We start from the raw sequence: 10,923 nt of genomic DNA on the forward strand, positions 1-10,923 counted from the left end.
CACTGGGAAGAAAAACAACAGTCCTCTTCAGGTATGGACATCCTTGTGCAGCCCAGCCAAACCTGCCCTCCCCATCTCTCTCTCTCTCTCCTTATGTGCGCAAGAGCACAGCACCCTCTGTTGGCCCAGAAAGGAGGCGGCCTTGTTATCTCACTTCCCCCCTCCGGTCCCCATTCTGTCCATAGCCTGCACAGAGATTCAGCACAGTTGGCAAGGCTGCAAGAGGCCCAGGACAGAAGAAGGGAACACTAACAAGACCTGGGTCCCAAAGAGTTCAGATTGTCTCTCATCTAGGCAGTCCTCAGGTCAGCTGCTTGTTGAGATTCTTGTACAGGGTTTAATCTGCCTCTGATCTTCATCTTCGTCTGGACAAGATGGAACCCCAAAACCTTTTATTTGAACTGTTGGGGTTCATATCTGTGCTATTATTAACTGCACGAGCATTTGCTAGAACTGTTTGTTTCCAATGCCTGCTGGGTGGATGGAGTGGCAGAATGTTTCTGAGCTTGTGAGAATGCCTTTCCATCACCATAGCCGGTCACCACATGTGCTTGGGGTCAGGAGCTTCCAGGTCAGAGGGAGTATCTTCCACGCATTTGACACACAACCCAACACTTTACATTTTACAGATTAAGTACTTGCCTCAATGGACTTCCTACCTGGTGGATGAGATACTGTATATTATTACTTTGTGTTGTGGGGGAATGCTTTTTATTTACTATTTTCTGTTTTTATATTCCCAGCCCCGCAGGGCACATGCGTCTCAGCCCAATGTGTTAGTTTCATAGAGCATCTAGTCTGAGCAATCTGGTGGAGCCATGGTTTTTATCACTCACATGTAAACAGCCATCTGGGCATCACGGGCTGAAATGTTCTCCTGTGTAACCCTCATCAGAACGAAAGAGAGCTGCACAAGAGCACATTTACTTCTTGAGATGGGGGCTGTGCAGGAGAATGTCCTGGTCAGTTGCATCCCTTTGATGCTCAGGTAGTACTCAGGGCCTTTGGTTCCATGCCTGGGTGTGACCGCTATGTGCAAGAGCACTGTCATGCAGCAGCTTGATATGTTGAAGTTCAAAGGAAGGCAGGCCACTCCCCTTACATGTTGTTACATGTGTTTACATTCTCAAATGTAGTTTGTGTGTTTGCGTCATGAGTCTTTTGGCCTTTGATCATTTGCCCGGAAACGGGTTCTTAGAAAGTAAGTTGTACCTTTTTCCCCCCTCCTTTCACAACACTCTCACCTGCTCACTTGGAAAATTCTGTAAGTGATATGCACTGAAGAAGTGGTTGGGATTGCAGATAATTTTGCATATGTATGTAAATAAAAATATTTATTGTTGCCTGTTTTATATGCTTCAAGGCCTGGCCCGAGGTTCCCGCTCCTAGATTGATGTGTCTGATAAGGATATTTTGTTTTCCACAATGTGTGTGTGTGTGCATGAGTGCGAGTGTGTATAAAAGGAAAATACCATGAATCTTGTTTTCAGCATTCTAGAAAAGAATAAAGAATATATTTTTATCAATTCAACTGAGTTTAATGAATTTGCTCCATGCTGGGACATAGACAAGAAGGCCAGTGCCCGATTCTAAGTCACACTACATTGATATTCTGTTGTGCAACATGAATTTGCTTTGCACATTTGTTGAGATGGATTTGAACACCTTCACATTTCATTTGACCTTTCGTCAAGCACAGGTCATGGAATTTTGCTTGGCAATCTTTACACTAAGCCCAATTATTTGCAGCTGAATGACAACATATCTTTTGGGAATGCCACCAAACTCCACTTAACGCCTCCAAGTGTTGGATAATTTACCACTTCCCCTGCTAATCTGTTCCAATGTTGCCTGCCCTCTTAAAAAGTTGCATCATACTTCCAGCCTGAATTCATCTAACTGTTAACTTCCAGACACTAGGGGCCCATATCCTTTGGGCCATAATCCTCAGGGGAGCGTGATGCATGATTAATGAGTCACAATGTGTATGGAAATAGAAACTTGAATTGCGCTTATTAGCAAAGCTATAACTTATGGTTAGGCAAGTCCTTGCATTGCTAGGCAGGTGAAAGACCTTGAAAAATGTCACTGTTTAGCCTGAAATCAGAGCATCTGCTGTTTTATTTAAATATCACATATGAAGCTGCTCTGTGCTTGGGGAAAGGACCACACTTCAGTGATGGCACACCTGTTTGCCTGCAGAGGATCCCTGGCTCAATCCCTGGCATCTCCAGATAGGATTGGGGGGAAAGTGTTTCCTTCTGCACTGTGTAATATGTCTGTGAATGACAATACTGTACTAGGGGCTGAACTTAGCACTCCTTGTATGCAAAACGTACGCTCCACTGCTGTGGTAGCTCCATGTATATAATTCAGTCAAGGCAATCAGCATCCTTTTCATTTATGTTGCTCAAAGCCTTCACACCTCTGGAAAACTGCGTTAGAGAACAGTCCTCAGCGCTATGTTGCATTGCTTAAAAAAGTGGTTCTGAAACTTTTCAGTTTTTGGAGACCTTGATTCCTAAAAGGAGTCGTGGGGAGCCCTCCCAGCACATATGTGGAATTTTGGGGACCCCAGAGTGCTGGCATTTGTGTTGAGTGGTGCAGTGCTGAGCCCAATACTGAATACCAGCAAAGAGCCAGGACAGAAGAGGAATGAAGTACAAAAATCACAAACAGAGGAGGAGGGAGGGACAGGCAAGTGAACCAGGCAAGGGGCAGGTGCGAACCACTTATTGTGTGCTCATGGAGCCCCTGAAAGGGTCTCTAGGAGCCCCAGGTCTCTGATAAGCACACTTTGAGAAACGCTGGTTTAAAATAATACACTTGTAGCAATACACACAATGGTACTTTTGGCTACACTGAAATCTTTACATTAATGCAAAATTAGATCATGGAAATCCAGGATCGACTATGAAGATGTCTACTTGATCCTGTAACCCAAGAACCTGCTGCAAGATTTCAACGGCAGTACAAGCCACAGATGAAACATTTCAAAATCGATTGGCACACCTGTCCTCCATGCAAGTCAGCTTCTTATATTCCTATGTACCCATAAACTCCTTTTCCAATTCTTCGTGCTGGTTGTTATTTCTCCTGAGAATATCTCACCTATGGGAAATACAGTATATTGAAGATATTCCACAAGGCATGATTCTAAAATGACTAGGGATTGGTTCATTGGATGACTCTAGCATTCAGTGAGTCTTGTTGCTTTTTGTTTCATCATATTTGCTTCCTGTGCTAGTCTTTGTTTGTTGTACATGTGCTTAAGGATAAGACACCCTTGCACCTTAGCAGCATCTCAGGTGGAAGTTCCAGCCAGGCAGGGACCTGTCCACCCACATGGTGCTGAAAGTCCAGTGCTTTGGGTGAGGGGGGCACTGCTTCAGTAGGTAAGGAAGGCTTCTGAGGCACTTTCATTCACCCTTCTGGTTTTTGCAATAGCCACAGTTTTTGTTTCCTCATTTTCTGTTGCAGCTTAAAACAGGAATGCAATGTGGGCACAAAGAAGGTTAGAGAGAAGAGGGCTGCAGTAGCCAAAGCAGGAGATGACCGGAGCGCAAATTAGAACATTTGGCAAGGGATCAGAGAGGAAGAGCTGAATGCTTGCAATACTGAAAGGGAGAATCAATCTGATGGGGGCAGAGCAACTATGGGAAGAAAAGGAGAGGGAAGAGCCAAAGTTAATGTCAAGGTTTGAGTTTGGGGGTGGCTGAGTGGTGATGTTAGCACAGCTAAGCCCACCCACAGCCTCCAGACCAATTGGAGCTCAGCTCCAATCAGGTTCGGGTGGAGGGAACCACAGGTTTTGAATACCCATAGTTTTCCTTATCTGCAGGGGTTCTGGCAATGGAACCCCTGTGGATAATGAGGGTCACCTGTATTACAAATTTAAATGTATTTTTTGTGTGCGGGGGTGGGGGATTGCATGTGGTCCCCAACAATTCTAATTTTTGCCCCAGTGGTCTACCGTTTCCTAAAGTTTGGGAACCACTGCTCTAGAGGGTGACACCACTAGTGACCAAAATTGCTAAAATTGCGGTTTGTAGGAATAATACCATCATATTATATATCTATCAATGTGTAATTCTATGCAGAATACAATGAAACTGTGTTTAAATATCCGTGTTCTATCAAAAAGTATAGGCCAAAAAACCAGTGGGGGGGCGATGGTACATTACCACGCCGACCACCCAGGGCATTGCCCCACCCACTGCATGGGAGGAGGTCCATCATGGAGGATGACACACTGACCTCCCGTACCAGGTGACACAAGCCTTAGTGACACTGCTGCACAGATCTCCAGCATTTCATTTAGTGTGACCATAAAGCAAGCTCAGTTGGAGCTGGAACTACCAGATCAAAAAATTAAATAAAAAAAAAGATGTCTACATACAAAGATCTAGGATCTCTCCAGACTGCTTTTAAAAGCCTACAGATTTTATCCTTAATGCTACGTGGGCCCTGATCCAACAACAACGGTGTGATGGTAGCCCATCCTCACATAATGAAGGAAAAGATTTTAAGTGAGAGATTCCAAATTATGTTCATGACATGCACTGAAATGAGCAAATTAGATGCAGCCTCAGCTCCAGCTCATGTTATGTTTCCGAATTCAAGTTGCCGACATTTTCATTGGTCCCTGCTTCTTTGCCTTAAATAGTAACATTATCTGCAAGCATGTTTTGATTGAATTCATTGGGGCCCCTCAACCTTGATGTCATGGTGCAACGAAAAGTCTCCCGCCTCTAAACATTGCATCCTTAAGTGCAAAAACCAAACCAAACAACAACTCACCACAAACTGTTTCCACAGTAGCCATTCAGCCTGGAATTGTCATCCTTTGTTCACTCACTGTCATCTGGAGAATTCTGATGACAATGTTGTTGCAGAGTATTGCAGTCCAATGTTTCCAGTGTAGCCCTCCTGTTATTTTCCAGACCTGATTTGTGGTGTTTTGGTTCTATTAAAATGCAGTTGCAGCACCAACCTTTCAGCAAACAGGCAATGCATGATCAAGGGTTTTCAGGGCTACTGTCCTTTAAATTAAAACCTTCCTCCTGCTAGTTGCTTCTTATTCAGCACAGTGAAGTGTTAGCAATGGATTACCCCTTGGTAGAATCCTGTTCCCACTGGCAGAGGAAGGCTTGAATTACTGATTTCCTATGTTTTAAATTTGTTTTAATGCTATGGAGTTCTTTTTCATGATAAGAACATAAAGAAAGCAGAAAACCACTAGCTGTCATTCTCTTTGCAGGAAACAGGAACTGGTAAATTAAGGGGCAACTAACCAGCATTGCCTGAACCCAGGGCCTCTGAGAGGAGTTTTGTCAGGGGGTACAAATTTATCTTGGGTCCCTTTTGGGCTACAAAGATTTTTTTTGGGGGGGTGGGCCCTTCCCTTCTCCATTAGATCATAGTTTCATAAGATAATTGGATCATAATTTCTACGAATTATAATATATAAAACTATGTAGGTGTACACAAAATGTGAATGCTAGCCTTCACATAATACAGTACATGCAAACATTTTCGGAGATCCCATGAAATTTCTGGCTCCCCTCCTTTGGCTCCCAGGCCTCCTTTTTCACGCTGGGTGCAGGCACAATGTACCGCCGACCCCTCTTCTCTTATGGGCCCTAATGAGATTGGAACATATAAGATTCCAGGAAAATTTTTGGCCCCCTCCTTTGCCTTCTGGGCCCCCTTTTTGACTCCGGGGCCCAGCAATTTACTCCCAGCACCTTTCTCTCATGGGCCCTGTGTCAACTGCACTGAACAGCAAACAGTAGAGGCAAGAGGATGAGTAGCAATGAGGAAGCCTCAGATTCAAGATGCCAGGGACCTTTGCCAAACAGACCTTACTTTTGAAGTAAACATTATAGGAGGACCTTGGCCAAAGGGACAGGCACTGCTTGAAAATATAGTGCTACATAAAATGTGGGAAATGAACATTTTAATTCCTCTTTCAGCTGATTTAAGAAAAGTAATGCCTCAGCATACTTCCTAGTATGGAAGTAACCACCCAATAAAATAAAATAAAAATAAGAGGACAACCCCAAAAACCCTAGAATAAAATTGCAACATCAAATGTATTATCTGTTTACCTGTAAAAATGAATGGATGGCAATTCCAGCCTAATGGGTTTGTATGGCAATAGCCCCAGTGCAATACCCCCAAGATCGGATGTCCACCCAGGGTCCTCAGCAACATCAGGTCTTTACATGAGGACACGAAGGGCACTGTAGTCTTTGATGGCTCAACATCAGACTCCTTTGAGCGCGATACCATAGTCTTCTGAGGCTGAAGGATGCCAATGAGTCCCAGTGCAAGTATTTCAAACATAAATCAAAATTTTCCCAGGACCCACTCATTTGTTCATAATCTAGCTGTCCACACTCCAACTTTCCCTGTTTACCAAGAACAGTCCCTCTGGTCCCTATCTCTAAATTTCTGTTCCTATCTTGCCTTTGGGGAAGGCAAGGGCAGCATCAGGGTTCTGTCCTAATATCCAGAGGTCGTAGCAGCCATGGGGGTGGGCGGGCCAAGGGATAGTCTTTTCTCTAGGACCCACAGCAACATGGTGCTGGAGGGGGGGGTATGAGATGGCTTTTTAAATTTCTGTTTTTAGAGTTGACATTCTTCAAGTTCACACACACACACACACACACACACACACACACCAAGTCTCCAGACATTTCTGACTGAACTGCAGGTACAATCCTGCCTTCTGTGCATTAGGGCTGCAGTCCTCTACACCAGGGGTGCTCAAATCCCGGCCCGGGGGCCACTTGAGGCCCTCAGGGACTCCCAATCCAGCCCGCAGGGAGCCCCCAGTCTGCAATGAGCCTCTGGCCCCCTGGAGACTTGCTGGAGCCCGGACTGGCCAGATGCAACTGCTCGTAGCGTGAGAGTGACTGTTTGACCTCCCGCGTGAGCTGTGGGATGAAGGCTCCCTCTACTACTTGTTGTTGCACGTCTGTGATGCAGCAGCGGCAGCAAAGGAAAGGCTGGCCTTGCTTTGTGCAAGGCCTTTTATAGGCCTTGAGCTACAGCAAGACGTTCATTCATTCATGTAAGTTCCATCTGTAACATGTTCATTTATGTAAATTTATTTAAATTTTAAATATAAATTAATTCTTTTTTTCCCGGCCCCCGACACAGTGTGAGAGAGATGAAGTGGCCCTCCTGCCAAAATGTTTGGACACCCCTGCTCTACACACATACATTATTATTATTATTATTATTATTATTATTATTATTATTATTATTATTATTGATTTATATCCCACCTTTTTGCCCCATGGGCACACAAGGCGGCCTACGACAATTAAAAATACACAATTAACAATTAAAAACAATAATTAAATAATTAAAAACAGTTGTCAAATAATTAAAAAATCTAAAACAAACCCCTTGGATACTAATATAAAAGAAGAAGGAAAGCCAGCCAGCCTGTCAACAGTTAAAAGCTTTTTGAAATAAAAAGGTCTTCAGTCCACGCCGAAATATTAGCAACAAGGGAGCAGTTCTCAATTCTAAGGGGAGGGTATTCCAAAGTTCGGGGGCCACCACCAAGAAGGCCCTCTTCCTGGCCACTGCCCCTCTCACATCTCTTGGTGGCGGCACAGTCAAAAGGGACCCCCCCAGATGATCTAAGAGCATGGGCAGGATTGTAGGGAAGGAGGCGGTCCCTCAAATACCCTGGTATTTAGGAGTAAGCCTTTTTGAATCCATTGGTACATTTTGGAATCAATCTGCATTGGACTGGGTGCAGTCCTTTGCACTCTTACTTGGGACTGACCCTCAATGAACACATCATCTCTCACTTTTCTGAGTTGGTAACTACAGGTTTGAACTGAATGGGTGTGTGAAAATATGCAACCAGACATTTCACATGCTACAGCCAGTGAAGTTCATTTTGATAACGTAGTTTGCTTTTCTGTCTTGTATATCTTTAACTAAGAGTGCAAATACCCCATTGCTCTCACATCAGTGCAAGGCAGGCTACTGGGCAGGAGGTCTGGTCTAGAGGGTTGAGTCTCCATTTGCCTGAAGATAACATCCGAAAGTCGCCAGTTCGAGGCCACCGGCACCGTGCGACCTTGAAGCAGCTGACAAGCTGAGCCGAGTTATTCCATCTGCTCTGAGTGTGGGAGGATGGAGGCCAGAATGTGCGACCAGATCAAAAAAGAAACATCTGAATGTTGTGGTTTCTTGAAAGATAGAAACCTTCTTTCAAATTGTAAAAATCCCTACGGGGATTTAAACTGCCTGCCTATGTAAACCACCTTGAATAAAGTCTAAGGAGAAATCTGAGGACCAAGAAAGGCGGTATAGAAATACCTGTATTATTATTATTATTACTGCAAAGTAAATGAGCACAGTAGGCAGAGAACCTTCAACAATGTGGAGAGATGGAGTAAGGGAGTTTAAGCAGTCATCTTTGCTTTAGGAATGGGGATGTTGCGATTACCCAAGAGTGTCCCCATTTTCATTGATAAAATGTTCAAGGGCATGCAGTTGCTGAATAAGAAAATCATTGAATAACTTGCCCACTGATTATGCTGTGGTCCTGCCACATTCATGATAATTATGCATCACATTCCATTAATAACATGCATCTAGCTACAGGCTAGGCTCCAACTTATCTTGTATTTCCCAGTTATACCTGCCAACTTTTTTACAGACCTCTGCTCCTGTGCAATTGAGCCTCCAGACACAAGCAGGTGATATGCTTATCTCCATGAAAAATGTCACTGCAAATCATGCTGCTGCTAACAGCATAGGAGCAGGCCAAGCTATTTTGTTCTGAGCAGCTGCCAACCTTTTTTCCTTTATATCTCTCTAGAACTCAGCCCTTCACATGCAATGTCTGTCTGTGGCAGAGAAGACAATAAGCTGACTACCTGGATGCTCAGGGGTGTTTGTGAGGATAAATATGGTAAAAAAAAAAAAAATGATGAAGCTGAGGAACCGGGTAACTGTAATTCACATAATAACAGTGATGCTAGAATACGGAAAGTGGAAAAGGTAGTAAGTCTCTGCCTTTCTAGTGACTCAGAGGTTGCAAACCCAGCATACCAGTGAGCCTTATCTAGGGTGTTTGGGTATCAAACGCTTGCCATGTGCTTCCAGAAATACCACCATGGAAAAGCTGAGTTTCCCTGGCCCCTCCATGCCAAGGTGCAAACGAGTCACTCCTGCGGTAAAATAGGACTGGAGAAGCCAAAGAAAATAGAACCTGGAAATAGAGAGGCATCACAAGCGCTCGAAATAACCAGTGTATCACCTTTGTCTGCCAGGAGCTATCACGAAATCCTGGACAGGAAAATAAATAGCCTTTTTTCCTGTGGTGGGGAGTTAAGAATATAGATAATGACTTTCTCCTAAGTCACTCGGCTACGCAGCTTTTCCAGCGGGGTTGCTGAAATATCTCAGATCTTTTGGCAAATGGGTCCTTCCTCCTTCTGCACAGTCGCCCTGCTGCGAGACTCAGACACGGTTGGTGCAAATTATAAATAAGCCCAGAGGGTTTTTAAAAATAGACCTACTCATCCCCCCACCCCCTTTGCTTCATTATAAGAAGCACGCTTGGCCCCGCCTGGAATGGAAAGACCCATCACATCTGGGAAGCTGAGCAACATCTGGATACTTTAGCCACAAACTGCACTTTTCTGGTTGAGAAGGAGATTGGTTAAGGGGAGGGGGGGAAAGATGATTCCGGAAGGAGAAAAAAAGTTCCCAATTTTTCAGTCTGTTAAATTGCGTTCACAAATTTAACCCTATGCTGCCATTTAACTCGGCAGAAGCTAGAGGCTCAAGACACGGTACACCACACAACCCACATTGTGGAAATCCAAATTGTTCTCAGAATATATTATGCAAAATGCATACACTTTAATTTTCACAATTCATTCTGGCTGTAATATGTGGGGATCTTTCTCCAAACTTTGAGCACAGAAATGAATCTGTACAGAGAAGGCCTGATTTACCTATAGCTGTGAACACTGGTAGCCTCCTAAAATGATGAGAACTAGAATCTCACAATTTCCTTCAAAAATTAAACATGGAAACTTTCAGGAGGCCCAATCTGCTGGTCTTAATAGCTAGAAGAGAAAATCAAGAGGGAACTTGAGAAGCAACTTGCACAAGTTTAAAGGAATTTAGGGTAACATTATATAAGAAGCTATCACAATGGTAAACGAGTGTTCCTGAGTTTTTGCTGGCTGTGGGTATTGATAATTATAAGGCCTGTAAAGAGCATAGTTTGTGAGTTGAATGAGATAACACTGCCACTCAAGATGAACTGCTGCTATAGGTGGGCATGAGTCCAACCTGTAAATAAACAATAGAAACAAGTGGTTGGATTTTGTGTCACAGATTCTACTTTAGAAGATGCATATTATTATTTCATCATATTATTATTTTGCACATAGTCCTTCTTTCATTATGGACAGATGCTATCTTTTAAAATTGTCATTTAGAGGTATGCAATTTGTGTCTTGTATGAGGTACTTTTGTAAGATATTGTTTATTAGCACATGCTTACATGCATGGTGCATATATGCTTGGTATATTGAAATCTTTATTATCTAGAGCAGTGATTTTCAGCTCCTTTCATCTCATGGCACACTGACAAAGCACTACGATTTTTAAGGCACACCATCAGTTTTTTGACAATTGACAAGGCACACCACGCTGAAAGCAGGGGCTCACATCTCCCAGTAGCCCTACTAACAAATGATCCTCCTCCAAACTCTTGCGGCACACCTGCAGACCATCGACGGCACACCAGTGTTCCATGGCACAGTGGTTGAAAATGCCTGATCTAGAATGGGAGTGCTGGTATGGTGTGCCAAGCTGATAGGTAAATATTTTTTTCCCTGATTCTAAAAGATATGTACATAAATGAGCATT

Source organism: Tiliqua scincoides, chromosome 2 (assembly GCF_035046505.1).
Source record: "Tiliqua scincoides isolate rTilSci1 chromosome 2, rTilSci1.hap2, whole genome shotgun sequence".
Lineage (NCBI taxonomy): Eukaryota > Metazoa > Chordata > Lepidosauria > Squamata > Scincidae > Tiliqua > Tiliqua scincoides.